The 21,419-nt window shown below is 41.2% G+C and overlaps 1 pseudogene; it reads left to right on the plus strand.

Annotated features, from left to right (window-relative positions):
- Window positions 1-19,370, plus strand: part of LOC138413872 (lipoxygenase homology domain-containing protein 1-like) — a 72,247-nt pseudogene extending 52,877 nt beyond the window's left edge.
- Window positions 19,371-21,419: the final 2,049 nt, after the last annotated feature.

The raw sequence follows: 21,419 nt of genomic DNA on the forward strand, positions 1-21,419 counted from the left end.
GGCGAGTGGAACTCCTTCACACATGCGGCTTCCACACCTTCCTGCTAGGTGTTCCCGTCTGTGGTTCGTGGGGAAAGGCCCTGGGAGCTGCTGTTGGCCCTCAGTTGGCTGTCCTGCAGGATCTATAGTCAGTGGCCTGGCAGGGATGCCCGGAGCTGATAAGGTTGCCGGCTCAGCTCTCAGCAGCCTGCTCACGTTCTGGCTCCGGGTTTTCTCCACACGAGATGGATGGTAACGGCAGATGAGCTTTGGGGCCACATCTGGGGCCGAAGAAATGGTTGATGCTAGGTTTTGGCAAGTGCACACGAGGTGTGCTTAGTGGTTTCCTTCAAATCAAGAAATAACTGTGAGAGAATGTAAGAAAGTACCAACGTAATAATGTGTCTGCTTCAAAATATTTGTGCTTATCAGACTTTAAGTAGTGAGAAAGTGTCTTTCCCAAATGCTTACTGACAACCTAGAGCCAGTTTTAGATGAGAATGGCTGAGCTAAGATAAGTTTAAAAAATAAGCAAGCTTTCCTTAATGCCTTAGCCTTTATCCCAATACCTGTATTCAAGGGGGAAATGTGGGCTTCAGAGAGAGACAGATCCTTTCATTAGGGAGACAGCTGAAGCTCAGAGAAGCAGAGTCTGGCCTCAAATCCTGGTCTCAATCTGGGGCAGATGACACAGGTTTTCTGAGTGTCAGTTACTTTGTCTGTGAAATGGGGCTGATACCTATACTAGAGTGATCTCTGTGACATTGGCCATCCCACCCAGGGCACATTTGCGAGAGAAGAAGGGCTCCGTTAATCATTACGCCCAGACAACAGATGTCAGTTGGGACCGTTCCAGACAAACCGGGGAGTGGTCACTGCGTGGGGCTTCCATCAGGAGGAGTGAGAGAGTGACCGCAGTGCTGTCACCTGGGTGGCACTCAGCACTAAATTGGTTCCTTGGTCCTCTGCCTGAGACTTGTCTCTCGTACTGCTTCCTTCCTACTGCTTGGCTGGTGTCATGACGGGAGGACAAACACAAAGAACAGCTCGGGTAGAGGGCAGGCTCTTCTCAGCCCCACAGCCAGAGGGGCCCTCGGAGAATGTCAATCAGATTCTGGCACTCTTTTGCTTACTACGTCCCAAAGGTTTCCCAATTTGCTAAGAGTAAAAGCCCAAGTCATCACCACCTCATACCAGTCCTTCCCTGGCTCCCCCAGATCCAGCCTCAGCGCTTCCCGATGTCGCCAGGCCTCAGCCCTTCTGCTACATCCGCTGTCCCCTGCCTCCCCGGCCTCTGCACGGACAGTTCCTTCACCCTCCATCAGGTCTTTGGTCCAGGGGCCTTCTCAGTTAGAAAATCCCCCTCCCTTACCCTGGCATTTCTTTTCTTTTTTCAGCAGTAAGATAGAAAATTTCAACCATGGGGATTCAGCCCCGAACCGCCAACGTATATGGTCTCGGACCACGAACCTTCAGGGCAGATGGAGGTGTCTGCACGTGCTTGATGCTGAATCTCATTTACCATCTGTGTCTGAGCTCTGATTCTTTTGGGCAGTTTGTATCAACACGATCACGCCATGATGAGTGCTGAGAAAGCTTAATTCTTGGTGACCTGCAAGAAAGCCCTGCAACAGTCCATTAGTTATATCCAATTAGAGATTCAGCCGAGGGCTTCCTCTTAGTGACGCTGAGTTGTGCTGCCTTGCGTAGGCTTCCTGGTGCCGGGGGTTACACTCCCCAGGCGGTGCCAGCAGGCTCAGGGCTCACCGGGCCCTCCCCCCGCACCCCTCCCCCTGCCCCTGTGCAGAGGGGCGGGCCCCACAAGATTCTGCAAGGGCAATGTTACACAGTGTTACCTGGGAATATTTGAGCATTGTGGCTGAAAAGACGGTACTGGGGAAGTTCCCCAAACATAAACAACTACATCTCTTTTTCCGGATTGAGAACGTGTTCAGACAAAAACCCCCAAAGCTGACATTTGCTAAACACATTGTGTGCACTTTGACAGGAAGATGAGGACTCACCTGTAAGGTTCATGGCTCTTTAGCCTTTTCCTTAGGCTCTGGGATTTCTTGTTTATGTCAGCCAAGGTTGGTAGGGCCTGAAATGTGTCAAGAGTTTGTCTCCCAGGATGGAGGAAAGGGCACTGAGAGGTCATGTCCCCAGGTCACCTGCCGGCTGGAGAGATTTAGGAGACGGGCTGGCCCAGAGATTCTTTGGTACCCCATCTCTAAATTGGGGAGCTAAGTATTTAGAAGGGCCTGGGTGGAGAATCTTTCAGTTAGGGCCCTACTTAGGATTTAAGGTCCCATGAGTTTCATTGGAGTATCACTGAGTTTGCCCCCAACTCAGGGCGTGTGTGTGTGTGTGTGTGTGTGTGTGTGTGTGTGTGTGTGTGTGTCTGCCCACAGACATTTGCACAGAGGCACGTCTCTCTAGGGGAGTTCCCATAGGTCATTTCCCAATGAAAATTTGAACAGTATACCCCCAGTGGAGAAGGGAAATCTGCAACCTTAAGGACACAGCAGGAAGAATGATATATTTATGTGACTCTATCATTTATTTGATAAACGGAGAATTTTGTTGCAGCAGATTGAGAACTCTTGGAGTTTTAGAACAACAGGGAATGAATTACACCAATGGGCCATCTGCATAAAGAAGATGAGGAGGCCTTTGCCATGCGCTCGCTTGGCAGTAGCGTGGGGGGTTTGACAATGCTAGTTCTCTGCCCCCCTTTGTTCCTCAGTCACTGGGGGGTGCGGGTGCTCCTTGGAGAGGGTCAGAGTCTGGGAAACCAAACCCTGTTGTCCACTCCTACTGGCACATATAGATGTAAGATTAGGAGGCAAAGCCAAAGAGCCCAAAGCCAGGTGGACCCTGAAATAAACTGGGAATAAGAGCAAAGTTGGGTGCAAAAGGAGCCTGGGAAAGTAGGCTCTGTTTAAGGCACAGATCTGCGTGAAGAGCAGCCACAGCACTTTCTAGATGATTCACACTTGAGCAGTGCTTTGGGCAACCAGCAGGAGCAGGGCACAACACTTACTGATGGATGGGTGGATGGATGGATGGGTGGATGGATGGATGGGTGGATGGATGGGTGGATGGATGGATGGATGGGTGGATGGATGGATGGATGGGTGGATGGGTGGATGGATGGATGGGTGGATGGATGGATGGGTGGATGGATGGGTGGATGGATGGGTGGATGGATGGATGGATGGATGGATGGATGGATGGGTGGATGGATGGATGGATGGGTGGATGGATGGATGGGTGGATGGATGGGTGGATGGATGGATGGATGGATGGATGGATGGATGGATGGATGGGTGGATGGATGGATGGGTGGATGGATGGATGAATGGGTGGATGGATGGATGGATGGATGGGTGGATGGATGGATGAATGGGTGGATGGATGGATTACTAGGCGTTCATTTATTCAGTAGTATTCAGTATTTACATGTGCCGGGAGCGATGGGTTGAAAACTAAGGAAGACGTGAGCCCTGCACTTATGACACATATGGTTTAGGAGAGGGAGTTCAAGAGGCCCTGGACACGGATAACTCACTTGTGCAGGAGGATGGCCCACGTGAGGTGGACAGTGTTTTGGCTGATAGACAGTCTATGAACGCATCCACTGTTTGACATATCATCAATAATTTCAGGTGATTTTCATAACAGAATTACTAGATATTCTTTCATTATTTATTCAAAATCATCCTAAAGTGAGAAGATCGCTTCTCTTTAGGGCATTTCTCTTGAAATAGCTGCCTAGATCTGGAGGAATATTTCCTGGTTCAACTAATTTTTTATGACACTCTGATACCGTAAATGGCAGATCGTGGAGTAAGGCAGCCACCTGCTTCTTTCCGTATTTACTTCTGGGGCTGACTTTATTTGGCCATCGGTACTTCTTTAGAGTTGCTCAATCTTGACATCTTGGATGGGTTAGAGGTGGTCCTTTCCTCCTGAAACATACAATGGCCCTTAATGATCCTGAATGAGCCTGATGGCAAAGGACTCAATTCAGTTCCACAAATAAACTCCTGGTGTCTAGATGTTTAAAACTCTCCATTCCAGATAGATTTGTGAAGAGGCTGCCCCTCATCACCACATAGCTGATACCTTGGGTGATCAAGGGATCACCACCAAGGGAATGAAAAACTTCTTGGCGTGATAGGATATTAAGAGGTGCTCCTTCAAATGGAATTGAGATTAAAATCACAAAACATCACCAAATATATTATATTTTATATATATATATAAAATATAGTATAAATATATTTATATATATAATATATTATATATTATATGTAATATATAATATATTTATATATTATATATAAAAATAATATATTTAATAAACAGTTAATTGGATTCAATGTCTTTATATGCTCATTCAAAAATCAGGCAGATATCATGTCTGAGACAATATTTCTAGATATCATCCTGGCTATTACTATATCTGCATTGTTTTTATCATCATGTGATGGGTTTGAGTCTTCACAATCATAACTTTGAGGACTGCAAAAGCATAATCTTTTTTGTTCTCTATAACTGATTGAAATCACACCCCTCATGAGGAAACTTTTTAAGGTGATGGAAGTGTTCTCTGTCTTGATTATGGTGATAATTAAAGGACTTGTGCATATTTGTCAAAACTCATCAAACCATATACCTTAAAAGAGTGAATTTTACTACATGTGAATAATATTTCTTGACTTACAAATATTCCAAGCCCCTCTTTCCATGGATGATGGCAATCTTAATCCTTTTAATTCAAAATAAACAGTAAATTCCAACATAGAGCTTAGTTTCTCTTGGGTGAAAACTGGTCAGTTTAGGATTCTTCTCTTTCTGCTCCCTCTCTTACTCCAAGTGGACATGTCAGTTCCTGGAACTCACCCTCAGATGTGGCGAGGACCCCTGTGTGACCCCACCCTGTGTTCTTGGCCATCCCTGAGGTGTCTCTTTCTACTTCCTCTTTGGGTCATGCTTCCTCCCTCTTAACTTGTGCTGAAGGGAACGTGTCCCATCGTGCCTTTGGTTTCCCACTTGTAAACATCCAGTGAAAAATCATATTATAGCTTTCTCCCCAGCCATGTGACATTTTTAATATATCCTTGTGACTAAAGAATTATATATGGCCCCATGAAGAGCAAATATATATAATGTAAATATAAATATAGATAGATAGATGGATTTTTTACTCTTTGTATGCAGTAAGCAGAAGCAGAAGAATCCAAGATTCCTTGTAAGGAAAATCATGAGGATACTATTTATGGCGATATTAAGGCTTGGAGTGGAGGCTGTTAAGTCATCAGGGTGAGCTGTGACAGGGCGAGAGAGAGGCATGGACATATATACACTAACAAACGTAAGGTAGATAGCTAGTGGGAAGCAGCCGCATAGCACAGGGAGATCAGCTCGGTGCTTTGTGACCGCCTGGAGGGGTGGGATAGGGAGGGTGGGAGAGAGGGAGACGCAAGAGGGAAGAGATATGGGAACATATGTATATGTATAACTGATTCACTTTGTTATAAAGCAGAAACTAACACACCATTGTAATGCAATTATACCCCAATAAAGATGTTAAAAACAAAAAAAACCAAAACGCTTGGCACAGACTCTGCCCTCAAATGATGTTTGAAAAAAAAAAAAAACTGGGGGGGAAATTTGAAAGATTTTTGTGTCCCTCATGAGATGGTGTTAAATCTTATTATGTAGGCCAAAGGTTTATAAAGCCCAAAGAATGCTGAGCTTTGCAATGATACATATACTGTGCATTCCTTGAGAGATGGGGACATTGTCGAAATGACGATAAATACGGTAAATATAAGGACGAGAGTGTTCAAGATGGTGACATCACAAACACAAGTGAAAGAATGCCCCCCAAACAGTGAAAACAAACAGCTATTAAAGGAAGTGGATGACAATTGGGGCGAATAGAAGACAAGAATTTTCTTCTGTGCTGATGGCGGATGGGAAAGGCTTTCCGAACAGCTGAATCTACTGACTAATTGTCGGAAAGAAAAAGTCAACATCAGCTACGGTGAAAAGAACTTTTAAAAAATATTGGCAGAAACGCCCAACATATACGGATAACCTAAATCAGCAAGTTAACTTTTTCAAATACTTTTAGCTAAGGGGGTGATAGATACAACTACTTAAAATAACTACTTAAAATCCAGTGCTTCAAGAATGGTATTTGTAGTCAGAAATACCTGCCTTTGAATATGTTCAGGTAAAATGGTCTCTTCCATTCTGTATAACATTGACACCTGGAGACCCATCCTTATAGTTTTCAAGTATTCGAGCTAATTGCAGGTTCTCTTCTAACTCACATTTTGGCCTTATCACTGGGATCCCTCAGGAGTTCACCCTTGTGTGTGGGGTGTCCCTCTCCTAAAGATAATTTGCCAACCTCTACATTTTTACAACAGAATGCGTGTCATTAAGCTAGAACGTACAACCCTGCCATTAAACCAACAACATCGAGCCCTGACTTTCATGCCCAAGGACAGACACTGAACAAAGGATTCCTGACCTTTACTTGCTGTTTTAAAACATGGTATTTTAAGGTGTGTCTAAGCAACGTGGTAACTTTAAAAGTTCCCTTTGCATTGTTGGATAAGGAAGAATTTTATATTGCCTTACGGATCATGAAAAAGTCTGGAGTTTTTAGAATCTATTGTGATGCATTTAGCATTTTTAAAAAGAATCTACATGCTTTCATTGCAGAAGCAAATGCTTCGTGAATCGTGTTATCTAATACTGGTAAAGGAGAATTACTGTTACAGATTCCAGCAAAACGTGTGTTTCTCGTAGCGGGATCATATGTTTTCTTTCAACTTAACAATATAAACTATGTGACTCTTCTTGATGTAATTTGAGAATAAAATTTAGTGCTCATCTATGATAATCACTTTGTTCTAAAATTTCTAGTACATTTATTTCTCTTCCTTTGAATTTAGACGATAAGTTTTGTTTTTTTTCGGTGCGTGTATATTAAATTTAATTTATAGCAGCTTCTGGAAGCACAGAGTTGAGAAGTATTGAAGGTGTGTGCAGGTAGCAGTCAAGGTACAGGATGTGGTCATTGCCCTGTACAATGATTGAGGGACGGCTGTGTTGTTTGTGCTGCAAATATATGTCTCAGTTCTAAATAATTTTTGATATGCATGTTCTAAACCTTTAACTATTCATTTTTGTCATATGTATTTTAATTTTTTAAAGGTCTTTATTATTTTTAAAAATTTTTACTGAGGTATAGTTGATTTACAATGTTGTGTTAGTTTCAGGTGTACAGCAAAGTGAATCAGTTATACATATATGTATATCCACTCTTTTTAAGATTCTTTTCCCATATAGTTTATTACAGAGTACTGAGTTCCCTGTGCTATACAGTAGGTCTTCATTAGTTATCTATTTTATATATAATATCTTTATTTTTTTTAAGTTGTAAACAAGTTCACTCTTTGCCTTAAATGAAAATATTCTGGGTAAACAGAAACAGTGTTTCTCTAGAAAGACTTCTGTTCATGCTCGTCCACACACTTGTCTTATGAAGAATTCTACCATGAGTTTTAGCTTTATTCAGTTCATGCAGCTACACAGGTTGTAAGACCAGATCATCTTAATAGGTAGTTTTTAAGGTTTCTGTGATTGTCCTAAATTCATCAGTGTTCTAATTTTCTGTTTAAGCTCAGCTGGGTTTCACTCTGGGGCATTTTAGAATATGTAAGACAGCACAAAGAAACTGATTTATCGTCTCTGCTTACACCATTTCCCAGTATACCACGTTTGTCTTTTTAAAGGTCAGGTGTGATGGAAACAGACAATGTTTCTCGCTTACTTTGTTTTCTTACTTGTTGGATTTTCATGTCTGAGTTCTTTGGAAAATGTTAATGTGAATTTCTATAAATGCAGCTGTTCAATTGCACTGAGGATGATTTAGAAAGAGTTCTAGGATCCTGGAATAAAAGGTACTCATTGTATCCAAGATATTATCCATATTAGTAGTATCAGCAAGAGAAATCTCTTTCCTAAATTAGTGACTTCTACCAGTGTCTCAGAAGTTGCTTTAATTCTAAGGTCAAATATAGTGGATCATAATTTGCTGGTACCTCACTGAGCTCTTTTTTAAAAAACATATTTAAATTTGCATCTCTCTAGGATCTTTGTATTTTTTCCTTCTCAAGGCTATTAAAAATCTCCGTTATTGGAATAGTGATCTCCATGAAGTAGCAGCATGAGTGACCAGCTGTGATTAGAACAGCCAAACTTCAGGGGAAGAAATTGCCACTTTTATCTAATTAAGAGAGAGAAGAGTTTTTTTTTTAAATACAATTTCTCATAATAACTGTGAAAGTGTAGTGGTTAATGAAAGTGCGTAATTGCTAACAATAATTATTTTGAAACAGTAGTTCTGGGAATAGCTGAGAGTCTGTATGAATGGGTTAAACATGAAATAGTCAAGAGTGTGTTTGAATAGGGGTGCACATAAGAAAAAGGGCCAAGGCCAAGTACCATGGAAAAACTCACATCAACTAGGTTAAAGAATGGTCTGATTCCCTTCCAGGGTATCTAACTACATTCAAAGAGAAAATAAATAGGAGAAAGATAATACCAGATTTCTGACATTTCAGTGGTGGTTTATGATATCTACGTGTACACTGGCAGGAGGCCAGGTGCCGAGTCAGAGTCTAACATGTTTATCAACCTCATCGGCACCAGAGGAGATTCAGGGAATCGAAGCCTTCATCAATCCAAAAAATAACAAAGTCAAGTTTTGGCTTGGACAGGTAATAAAAAGATCCTTCTAAATTCGTGCCCACAAGTTTTCCTCTAATTTCTCTAACCAAAAAGACACTCCAACAGAAAATTCCTGAGATGCTCATATGATACCAGCTAGGAAGTACAGTAGGTGTGGTCATTTCTTGGTATGCATCTTGTCCTCAAGTTGAGTTGAAGTGGGACTTAGCCAAGAACAATGCCACCATGAGTAAGTCCCAGTTTCCTCTTCTGTTAAAAACAAGTACCCTCACCCCCCACCAAAAAAAGAAAAAAAACCCAAGATTCTACCTCCAGATAGGACGGACAGTATAGCTTGTAACAAAATGACCATCCTGCTGACAACTAGAAACGTGTGTCTTTTTTAATTGGCTTTGAAGGCACTGGAGAGCTGCCAAGGCAGTTAGGGCTTGAGGGTCCACGATCTTCGATAGGAAGGAAGTTCAGAGGAGAACCTGATACTCAGCAGAGCTTTCTGTTCCGTTGTTCGTTAAGTGGAAGCTTAGATCAGAAAGTGGCGTCAGAGAGCCTGAGATGCTGTGCAGAGACTTAGGAGGCTCCTGGGGCAGGGATGCAGCCCAGCAGTGAAGACAGACCCTCATGAAGCCCCACCGGAAAAAGGGACCTTTGTGTGGGTTCTCCCCGGGGCGGGTCCTGCAGGTCATTAAAGGGGGAAGTGACCCCAGGAAGCAGCCGTGAAGGAAGGTGGAAGAGAGAAAGAGAGAGGCAGAGCTGATCTGAATATGTATCCCAGAGGTCACTGCTGTAGGCAGCAGGCACTGGGTCCCTGTGACCTCAGCTGGCAGCCTGGGAACCCACAGCCCTGGTGCCAAAGCAGCGTTAGGGGAGGGAGCTCAGGTCCTCGGGCCACGCGGACAACTCTACCCCTGCCACCACGCTCGCTCCACCCATGAGCCCATTTCACACAGGAACTTCGGGGCCACAGCAAGGCTCTACGTGGAAAACTACAGAATGTTATTGGAAAAATGGAAAAAGACACAAATTAATAGAGATATAGGGACTTCCCTGGCGGTCCAGTGGTTAAGAATCCAATGCATGGGACGCAGGTTTGATCCCTGGTCGGGGAGCTAAGATCCCACATGCCGCGGGGCAATGAAGCCCACGCGCCGCAGCTACTGAGCTCACATGCTCTGGAGCCCATGCGCCACCACTAGAGAAGCCCAGGCACTGCAACTAAAAAAAAAAAAAAGATATACTATGTTCCTGGATTGGAGGACTCAATATTATAAAATTTTCACTTCTCTCCTAATTGATCTGCAGTTTCCATGCAATATCAATCAAAATTCCAGAAGTATTTTTTAATGGAAATTGACACTGTCATTCTAAAATATATGTGGAAATGCAAAGAGTCAAACACACCCCAGATAATCTTGAAGATGATTAATCTTGAGAAAAACAAAACCGGAGAACTCACACTGTCACATATCAAGATTTAAAGTTAATGCAATTAAAACAGCATTAATTGGTACAAGACAAATAGAGCAGAGAAACAGGCAAAAGCCAGAAGAATAGCTACGTATCCTTACGTCCAGCATCAAGGAAACAATAGTCTTTTAATGAATTCAGAGAGTAAACTGGGCATCATTATAGAAAAAAAAAATCAGGAGCCCTATTTTATACTAAACCTAAAAACCAATTCCACACAAATTTAGGTCTAAGTGTGAAAGATAAAACAATAAAATATCTAGAACATAGGAGAAAATCTTCATGACCCTGGGAATAGATTAGGATTTAAATTTTTAAAAATTGGGCTAAAGTATACATAACATGAATTTTACCATTTTAACCATAATTAACAATTTAGTGACATTAAGGACATTCACACTGTTGTGCAACCGTCACCACCATCCATCTCCAGAACTCCTTCCTCTTGCAAAACTGAAACTCTGGAGCCATTAAGTAATGATGCCCGTTCTCTCTCTGTTCCCTAACCCCAGACCCTGGCTACGCCTCTCCACTTTCTCTCTCTATGAATTAGAGTCCCTTAGGCACCTCATCTAAGTGGAATCATACAGCATTTGTTTTTTTGTGACTGACTTATTTCACTTAGAACAGTCTCTTCAAGATTCCTCTGTGTTGTAGCAGGTGTGAGAATTTACTTTTTTTTTTTAAGGCTGACTAGTATTCCATTGAACATATATACATTTTGTTTACCCATTCACCCATCGATGAATTAATGCACCTTTTGGGCACTGTAAATAATGCTATGAACATGGGTGTACAAATATAGACTAAGATTTTAAAGACAAAACAGAGAAAGCACTACAAATAAAGGGGGAAATGTAAATTACACCATTTTAATATTCAAGACTTTTGTTCCTCAAGACGCCATTAAGACAAGTCAGAAAGTGTGACAAGGTATTGTAAAATAAATACAGGCTAAGGACTTGTTTCCAGACCGTATATAGAATGCCCTCAAATCAACAAGAAAAAGAGAACCCAGTTTAAAAGATAAGCATGACACTTGAATATGTCCTTTGTAAAAGGGGTTGTCCAACTAGCCAGCAAATGTGAAAAATATATCCAACTTTGTTAGTAACCATGGAAATACACTGGAAACCACAATGAAGTGTCTGTGCACTATCAGACAGCTTAAACTTAGGAAGAATCACAGCATCAAGTATTGACGAGCCTCTGGAGCACCTAGGCCTCTCACAGAGACACGGAGCCCACAGAGCATGCGTCAGCATCAGCATTTTGGAAAACTGAGACCATCTACCAAAGCTCTGTAACCCAGCAGTTCCCCAACAGAAACGTACGCACGTGCGCGTGAAAAGACATGTACAAGAGCCTTCTGAGCAGGGGGTTATTTGTAATACCCCAAACCTAGAAACTATTGTCCACAAGTGATATAGATAAATAATTTGGAATCATCTTCAGCAATGAAAATGAACAAAATGCCGTTAAACAAAACAATATGGATGAATTTCCCAAAGGTTGAGTGAGACAAGCCGAGCAGAAAGTGAACACACTGTGTGCTTCTGCTTGTGGTCCCAGACCTGGCAAAACTGATTAGAAGCATAAAAAGTCAGGTTACTGGTTCCACTTGGGGAGCTAATGACTGGATGGGCCATCGTGGGGGTGAGTCCTGGGTGAGGCTGACGCTTTATTATCTGCGTGGACGTGTGTGCGTTGAGTGTGTTGTGCACTTAGAATGTGTGCACTTTATATCTAGTTAACAAATTGTCTGTTTAAAAACTTTATATGTGTACATACATACACATATTTCAGTACATAGTTCATTTGGAACTGAAAGCCACCGAGAGGCAAACAGCAGTGGTGGAAAAGCAGACCGCTGGGATCTGAGTCCTGGTTCGGTCAGCTACTAGATGGTGTCCTTGGGTGAGGAATTTAATTCTGTGTGTCTCACTCCCTTCAACTGTAAAATGAGAAAATAAGTAGTGCTTACCTCATGGCTTATTCTAAGAATTAAATGAATTACTATATAAAAAACCCTTAGAAGGGTTTGTACCTTGTAAGGGCTGTAAGAACCATTATTACCACTAGCAGTAGTAGACAAAATAAACGCTATGATTAAAATTTATAAATCTTTTTCTGGCATACCATATGATTGAGGAAGGCAAGAATTACATGTTACATGCTTGTGCATGTCCCACAAGGCATAGGATAGGACGTTGAACGTAAAATAGTAAGTGGGTAATTTTTATGGTAATAGTAATAATATAGTAGTAATATATAGCAATATAGTAATGTACTAATATAATACTAATAGCAATGCTATTTTTTTCTAGAGAAAGAAATGTCCTAATGGTCACTGAGTTCATTTTTTATCATACACGTTGATATTTTTTAATATCGAGGCAGTGTCTCTTGGAAAATTGAAGAAAGTTCTGATTAGTCATGATGTGACAGGTCCAGGTAAGATTTTCTTAGTAAGAAGTTTGTTCTTCAGATTAATTAAAAGTAGCATAAAAGGTGGATGAAAGGAAAGATGAATGTATAACTCATGGAAAATTGAGATGAGAAAATAATTTTAAGAAATTATGGCTAGATGAAGTTTTGTTGGATTAGACTTATTACATGACTTTAAAAGCTCACTGCTATGTTATTATGAAGACATTTCCTAGGAATACAGAAGCTTTATTGTGTGTGTGTGTGTGTGTGTGTGTGTGTCTGTGTGTGTGTCTGTGTGTGTGTTTAAAATCTCCAGGCCCACTAGGCAGTTTTCAAAATTGCATCTATCATGTTTCCCTGCAGGTGCGTTTCCCCTGGCTCCTGTCCTTCACGCCCTGCAACAAACTAGAAACTTAGGAATCATCCTTGATTATCCCATTCTCTCCCTGTCTTCTACCTGTTCCACAACTGTTAGCTAGGTCTTGTCAACTCTACCTCATTAATATCTTCTTTATCTTTATTAATATCGTCTTTATCTCCCTTAGAGCTATAGAATTCAAACTTAAATTTATTTGACTCTGGAATCTGCATTATTTATTGCTAAAATGCAACTACATATTTTAACTCATATCATGGCACCTAAACCGTTTATTACATTTATTTCCAGACGCCTTTTCTCCTTCTACTAGATTTTGAATGTTTGGAGGTCTGGTATTATATGGTATTCATCTCTGTTCTCCCAGTGCCTAATTTAGTGCTTAATAGTGTAGAAATTTAATGAATGACAATGTATTGAATGAATGGATTTAAATCAGTGAAATGATTTTGAGTAACGCTCTTCAAAAGGAATGAGGAGAGCTTAAAATGACTTTTGCAAGAAAGAAGTGTGTGTATTTTGGGCCAAACCGAGGAGAAAGGAAGAAGAAAAGGGAAGGTCAAGTGTATAGAAAGAAAACAGACACGTGATAAAGGAGATGAAGATCACATGAAGGAAATTATTAGAAAGAAGCAGAAAAAAGGAATTGAATAGAGGGAAGAAAGACACGCTTTGCCGCCCCCCATACGTGGCATCCCTGCAGAGAGGCGTGGCCTCTGCCTGATCTCCACGAGGGATGGAAACTTGCACCATTTCCTGTTTTTATCCTAAGTCCCCCGACAAACAAGGTCTGGATTTGCAGAGCAGCTGTAGATGGGTCGGAACAGGGCCGTTAGCAGAAATCCCTGGCTTAACCAGGCTCTAGGTTTAAAAAATTATTTTGAGACTCCTCTTGGTGATGAGGGAAGCCAACAGTGTTGGAAGATCTAACCCCAAAGACTGCAGGAGGTACCGTGGAGTTGCTGTGAGAACAGGACCTTTTCTGGATGAGAGGAAGAAGAGGAAAGTTACACGAAGGGGCGGGGTTTTGAAGGGTCAGGTGTTATTACCACGGTTGGTTGATACAAAGAATAAAAATGGCCAAGGGAAAATTAAAGGAGCATTGTGATTTGAAATATATTTAAGAAGCTGAATTACTCATAGAAAGAAGCTTTAGATGGAGCAACCAACAAACTTCTAAATATTGATTTTTTTTCCAGTGGAACACTGATTAAAAACCTGTGCAGGTATGGAAAGACTTCAGCTAAACTCTCAGGACCCTTTTTTAACTTCCCATTTTAAAAGGAGAAGCTGCTAACAACGTTATTCTTTTAGCTCGGATACAGTTGTATCTGTGGGTATCTCACCTCAAATAGAATAAATAGAAAACTTCAGTAAAGAGCCCTATGTTTACAGTATACTTTGTAAACCTTCAGAATAGGAATTATTTGGGTACCTTACAACAAACAAACTAGACTCCTGGGCCCACCGCAGAGATTCTGATTTAGTAGGGACTGAGTCATCAGAAATAAGCTTTTTTTTTTTTTCTTTTTGCAAGCATCTTAGGGGATTCTGAGTCACGCGGTCTCAGACCATTGGTTCAAAAGCTCTGCTTTCTGATGTAAGAGTTCTTTGCTGAGCTCCTACTTTGTTGCCGGAACTTGTCAGAGGCTGGGCATTCAAATATGGACAGGGTGCAGGTGGTCTCTGCCCTCACCGTCCGGGCTGGGTCGGGGCAGACACATAAGAAATAAGCAGGTAAAGTATAGCACCTCGTCTGAAAGTGACCCTTAGAGTGGCCAGGGGACCTGCCTTGTCCAGAAGAACGCAAAGATTCCCGGGAAAAGATGAAAAATGACAGGTAGGCCAGGAGTGAGGGCTGGCTTTGGTGAGACACTTGAGGATTTTTATGGGCTCTTCTGACTGATGGGGTCGGGTGAGGAAAGCTGAAAGCAATTACTATAACATGATTTTAAAATTCTTTGACTAAACTTTCCTTCCTACATTCTGCACACTCTTTTCACTAAAAGAAAAAAAAATTACCATGATAGAATATCTAGGCTATGTGCTTCTTTCTTTTCCTTTTCAAAATCTGTATTATATATAAAGTCTGAGATAAACCATCACCCAATCTGAGCCTAGAACATTGCTGTACCTGTACTCACCTCTCCTGTTCTGTCCCCCAAAGCCATCATCCTAAATTTTCTTTTATCATTTCTTGATTTTTTTAATCGTTGCTTAAAAAAAAAAAGTCTTTACTAATTATGTAGGTATCCCTAAAAATAATTTTGATAGTTTTTGTGCTTTGTAAAAATTGTGAATTGTGAGAAATTCTTGTACATAATTAATGTATCCATCTCTTGTTAATGGATAATTGTGCTGTCTCCAGTTGAACTGTTACATACACACTGGAGTGAATATTCTCATATGTGTCCCCAACTGCATAGAAGCCAGAGTTCCCTAGGGAGGAGGTTCCCAAACGGGGGTGATGTGGCATCCCCCAGGGACACTTGGCAATGTCTGAAGGTTGTTTTTTGTTGTCACACTGGGGACGGAGTGCTATCAGCATCTGGTGGGCAGAGGCCTGGGAAGCTGCTAGACATCCTACAGTGCACAGGACGGTCCCACAGCCAAGAATTATCAGGCCCCAAATGTCAGTGGTGCTGAGGCTGAGAAGCCCTGCTCTAGGGTAAATCCATAGACGCCAACCGCAGGATCAAAGCGTAGGACGCTGTTCAGCTTTATAGGATAACCTGGCATTTTCAAGAGGGATTGTACTGTTTTACTGTTACCTAGCGTGTATGTGAATTTGTATGACATCATATTCTCATAAACACCTAGTACACTTAATTTTCGCCTTTATTAGATGGGTCTAAGATGGTATCGCGTCGTGGTCTTCCTTCGCATTTCCCTGATTTCTAAGAAGAGTGAGCATTCTTTCATTTTTTTTTTGTCTGTTGAATGTCGTGGAAATGCATGTTCTTGTCTATAAGATTTAGGGTAAAGGCAAAGGTCCTCTGAGAAAAAGTACTCAAAAAGTGGTTTTAAAAAGATAGAAGTTTATTTCACACTCAGGTAACAGTCCCAGCGTGAGCAGTTGTGAGGACCCTGCTTCCCTGCCAGGCCTCAGGGGCCAGGGTCCCCTCAGCTTGTTAGTGTACCACCAGCTCCGCGTCAGTCTCCTCTGAGTGGTCAGAGCTGGTCACGGCACGTGGGAAAGAGCGCAAGTCCCCGGCAACAGTGTCTTTTAGGCAAGTGAAGTGGCAACTGCCCACACTACTCCTGGTCACATGTCGTTACTGAGAAACCAGTCATCCTGTTATCTATAGCTGCAGAGACTCCTGGGAAATGTGGGCTGGAGCCTTGCAGGGGTTGAAGAAGGAGTGGCGGCACAGCGAGCAGTTACCCCTGCAGTGTCTTGTCTGGTTGGTGGTATATTTGGATGAACTGAAATTCTTAATTTTAATGGGGTTGAATTTAACAATATGGTATTTTTTCTAATGATCAGCACATTTCATATCTTAAGGAAGTCCTTTCTCTACCCCTAAGATATTCCATATAGATAGATACATAGTTAGATAGATAGATGGATGTAGATATGGGTAGATAGGTATTCATATAAGTATGTATGTTCATACGCACATTTATTTATATATATATATATAAAGCCTCGTCTCTCTAAGATTTAGATATCTACTCCAACTGTAGTTGATTTCCGTGTCTGACAGGAGGCTAGAATCCACTTTCCCTCTTTTCCGTGTGTATAGCCACTGGTACCCACTGCTTATCACAGGTTCCATCTTTTCCTGAGGGCTCGACAAAGTCTGCCCACCTCCATCACATACAGGCAGTCTTTACTTTGCACGGCTTCTGTCTGCACTAATTCCAGTTACAATGATTTAGTTAAATAATGGAAATCCCCCGACAACATGCTTCAAACTTCAGTTACCACGGTTTGATCATGGTAACTGCATAAAGTCCAAATTTTACTGCTAGCTCTTCAGCCCACGAATCACCACCTAAGTCCCAGATGCACATCCTGAGCAGCGACCAATCACTGCGTTTCTCTCAGGGTCTGACAGTGACGCGTCACTGCCCGTCTGTCACACGGTTCATGCACAGACAGCGAAGCACGTAGTTGTAGTTGTAGCTGTATTGACTCCTTGTCTCCCAGTGACAAACTCAACTGACACTTCACAAAAATGTGTAATTCAAAGACGAAAGCACATCAAAGAAACCAAAAGGGATAATGCTGGAAGTGAAGCTCAAATCAGACATAAATGGAGTTACAGAAGCACCATCCGACTGTGGGAATGTTGACGCTGTCACCGTTTGTGAGACTTTAGATAATAGCCAGCAGAATTTAGTGAAAGGAACTTGTGACCGTAAATGAGGAAAGTGGTTGTGACAGAAGGATGAACACGTCCCAGAGAAGGTGATGTTGGTAAAAAACGTCACATTAAAGGAACTCTTGGCGATATTTTTATGGGATGAAATCACAGAGGATAAAATGAAGCTGAGGGAACCTCAGAAAGCAGGTGGCCAATTTGCTAAAGCAGAAAAATGATGCCTACTCTTTACGGTGAGCTGTATGCTGAGAAGGCAAGCACCAAATTACTCTTGATAAGGTTTATTTGTTTAAACAAAGACGTACACCTTTTAATTCTCAATGTTTCTAATGTATTAAACTACACTGTATTAAATTACAGTGTTCTAAATATGGTGTTGAGTTTTTTCATCTTATACATTTATAACTAACAGTAAGAGACTTTTTGATGTCTTTTGATATCATGCATGGTCTCAGCATGTGGTCTTTTCATGGTTCTGCCCTGTTGCTCAGAGCAACTTGTGTAAACGTGTAGGTCAATTCCAAGTCCTTCTTTCTATTCCATCAGTCAGTTTATCTATGCCAGCAGCAATTCTGTGTTGTCTTACTTAGTATAGATTTATAATACATTTTGATACCTGGTAGGATGACTCTCCTACCTTACTGTAGTCCCGGAGTGCCTGAGACAGTCTTGGGCTGTGCTCATCCACGTACATCTTACCATGCACTTGTCAACTTTCTTGTAAAACCCTATGGTGAATTTGATGTAATTACATTGACGTTTTGGACGTGACATCTCTCATTTCTTTATACTCATGAATATATATATCTCTATTTGTTTATGTCTTCTTTACTGTCACTCCTGAAATTTAGGTAATCTTTCTACAAACTATACTACATCTGTCTTTAGATTTACCCTACATTCTGTTTTCTTTGCGCTACGTGGGCCTCTCACTGCTGTGGCCTCTCCCGTTGCGGAGCACAGGCTCCGGACGCGCAGGCTCAGCGGCCATGGCTCACGGGCCCAGCCACTCCGCAGCATGTGGGATCTTCCCGGACCGGGGCACGAACCCGTGTCCCCTGCATCGGCAGGTGGACTCTCAACCACTGCGCCAGCAGGGAAGCCCTACCCTACGTTCTTAAGTTTTTATTACGCTTCTTGCCTGTTCCTTTCTGGTCAATAGAAATGTCATGGGTTTTTATATATTTATTGTATATCTAACCATTTTCCTCATCTCTATTGATTCCACTATTTTCTGTAACTTCTTGGGGTTTTAAATTTAGAAAGTCATATTATCCATGAATAACGACCGTTCTGTTTCTTCTTTTCCAACAAATTACTTTTCATTCTCCTTTCTTCCTTCTTTCCTTCCTTTTTTCTTTTTTTCCCTTTATTTAATTGCATTGACAAATGCAATAATCAGTGATAACTTCTAAGTTTTTACCATTAAGAATGATGATTGTGACTTTACATTATTATTTAAACATATCAGTCTTCTCTAAATAACGTACTGAAATGCATTTATGTGAGTTAATTTGCTGTGTTTGGCTTTTAAATACTTTGTAAAGAATGTAACAGAGTTTGTGCCCCTGGCAGAGAACCCTCTCTCTTCTTCTGCTTCCCCTGCTCTGAGTAATCAGGTAGCTCACTGAGGCTTGCATCTCTCTGCTGCTATAACTTGGATGTGCATAGTTTTGTATGCAAATTGCCTGACAAGTGTATTTTAACAGGAAATTAGGAAATTCTATGAATAAAATCACAGTACTAGTATATTTTATGCTAAGAGTCAAAGCGATCTCCTTTGTCAACGTACACAGGTAAACAGTTGGTTTCTTGAGAGGATTATTGTTAAATCTGAAAAGGAAGATGGCAATCAAGAAGTGCTGTTCCCGTGCAACAGGTGTGGTGTCACTGCCCATTTCTTCCAGCTGTGTCACCAGCCTGCCCCCTCCATCCGTCTGGCCACCTCCTCCCCTCCTTTAAAACCCGAGCTGAAGGCCTTCTCTCCCCAGGAAGCCGTTCTTTATCCACACTAGTAATTACTAAATGTTGTAACATTTAGTATTTTTCTTTTCTGGAATAAGCATGCTGAAATGGAAAGGACGCTGAATTAGGTCTTAGAAAACAGGTTTTTGATTCTGTTTCTCAAACAGGTGCTCTGTTTCCCGCTAGATCTGCAAACGTGGGTATTGCTGTCAATGTCTCTGAGGTTCAATTTCCTCGTATTTAAAGTGGGAATAATACCTGTTCCTCCTGGTTCATCTGAAGCATTTAAAATAAATGACGGTGTATGTAGGAACTGTGAACTGTAAAGCATTATTCTAATATGGTGTAGATATAATATAGGTTAAGAGAATTCAGTTGCAAGGGCAGCTCTGGAATTCATTGTCCATTCATAGGAGTATCACTTAAACTCTCTGGTCCTCAGTTTCAGACTCTTTATGCTAAGAATGATTAACTTAGACCTACCTACTTTATAGGGTTGTTATGAACAACATCTTGAAACAAAGTGCGCTATAAATAGAAATCATATAACGAATTTCCTGTTGTTATTAATCTGTAGAATATGTTGGTTCATTCATTCAGTCATGGTACAAATAGTAATTTACCATGAACCATAGTAGGAAGTGGAGTAGCTAAGGAGATTCAGGGATAAAGTAATATGGTCCCTGACTGCAAGGACTCAGTAGACGCCCACGTGAAAACAAACGTTCACGACCTAAGGGCCATGATAGAGACATGTGTGAGAGCCCAAGTGCCAAGGTGGATGTCTAGGTGATTACATGTTCCCTGAATCTAGAGAACGCATGCATTGCATTGTGTTTATTCGTTTATTCATCCGTTGACTCAAGCACAAACTGCATGCCTCCTAGGTGTCAGGCACCATGCCAAGTCCTGGATATCTAGGGATAAAAAATGAAGCGCCCCTGTCTTCAAGGAGCTTCCACTTGTTGATGAGGTAGGGGAGGAGGGATGCGTGCTCTGAGTTCAGCAGGTGTTTGGTCATCGCTGACTCCTGAAGAGGACACTCTTTCGGACACGTGGGGAAGCACTTCGGTTGACTGAGTGGGTTTTACCTTACAATGGTTCCGATTCTGGGAAATAGCCATACTTTTGAAACTTTGTACGGAGCTGCATTCTTACTTGTATGAACAAGTCTTCTGCTTGTTTTCTTACTACACATCCATTTGAAGTGTATGTGCCTCATAGGAGTTGCTGCCATTTTATAACCTTCAAGTTGTAGGAAGAGACCTTATATTTTTAGTTTTTGCAAGAACTCTTTATTTCTTAATGGGGAAAAATTGAAGTTTTTCAGAACTGGCTTTGAATTACAGCTCTTTCACAGACTAGCTCTGGGAGCCTCTGTTTATTCTTATGTAAAATAGCAATAATGACACCTATTTTGCAAAGTTGTTTGAGGATTTCACACAATATACATAAATTACCTCGAAAAGTGTCTTGCAGTGATTAGAAGCTCCACAATGACAAATGTTATTGCAATAGAAGCAATTTTAGATTAAATAAATCTTTAGATACAATGCCATACGTGCAAAGGAGGTAGAAACTTTTATTTCTAAATTATATGTCAAGTATTCAGAACTCTCCAAACAATTAACTTTCATTTTTAAAAATCTAGATCTGTACAGTCCGATACAGTAGCAATTGCTACATGTGACTAATACATGTAAATTAATGAAAATCAAATCAAATAAAAATTCAGTTCCTGGGTAGAACAAGATACAGTTCCAGGGCTCGATAGCTGCAGATGGTTAGTAGCTACTATATCGGGCAGCTTATACACCACATTTGGTTCTATATCACATCTAGATATTTGGTATCATGTGAAGCTATGCTTAATATTATCCAACATATTTTTATTGCTTTTAATCCAATGGTAAACATGGAAAAACCTAAAGAGTAAATAAAAGCTTATTGCTCTTATAAATGTGTCACATTTAAAAGATCAAGAGTCATCCGGAGCAGGTGCTAATAGTCATATTCTCTTCAGAGCTAAAATCAATGTTATTGGCAAATGCAGACGAGTAGAAGTCAAGACGGAAGTCACTTATTTCTCCAGGGTCTGT

Source organism: Delphinus delphis, chromosome 17, assembly GCF_949987515.2.
Source record: "Delphinus delphis chromosome 17, mDelDel1.2, whole genome shotgun sequence".
Taxonomy (NCBI): domain Eukaryota; kingdom Metazoa; phylum Chordata; class Mammalia; order Artiodactyla; family Delphinidae; genus Delphinus; species Delphinus delphis.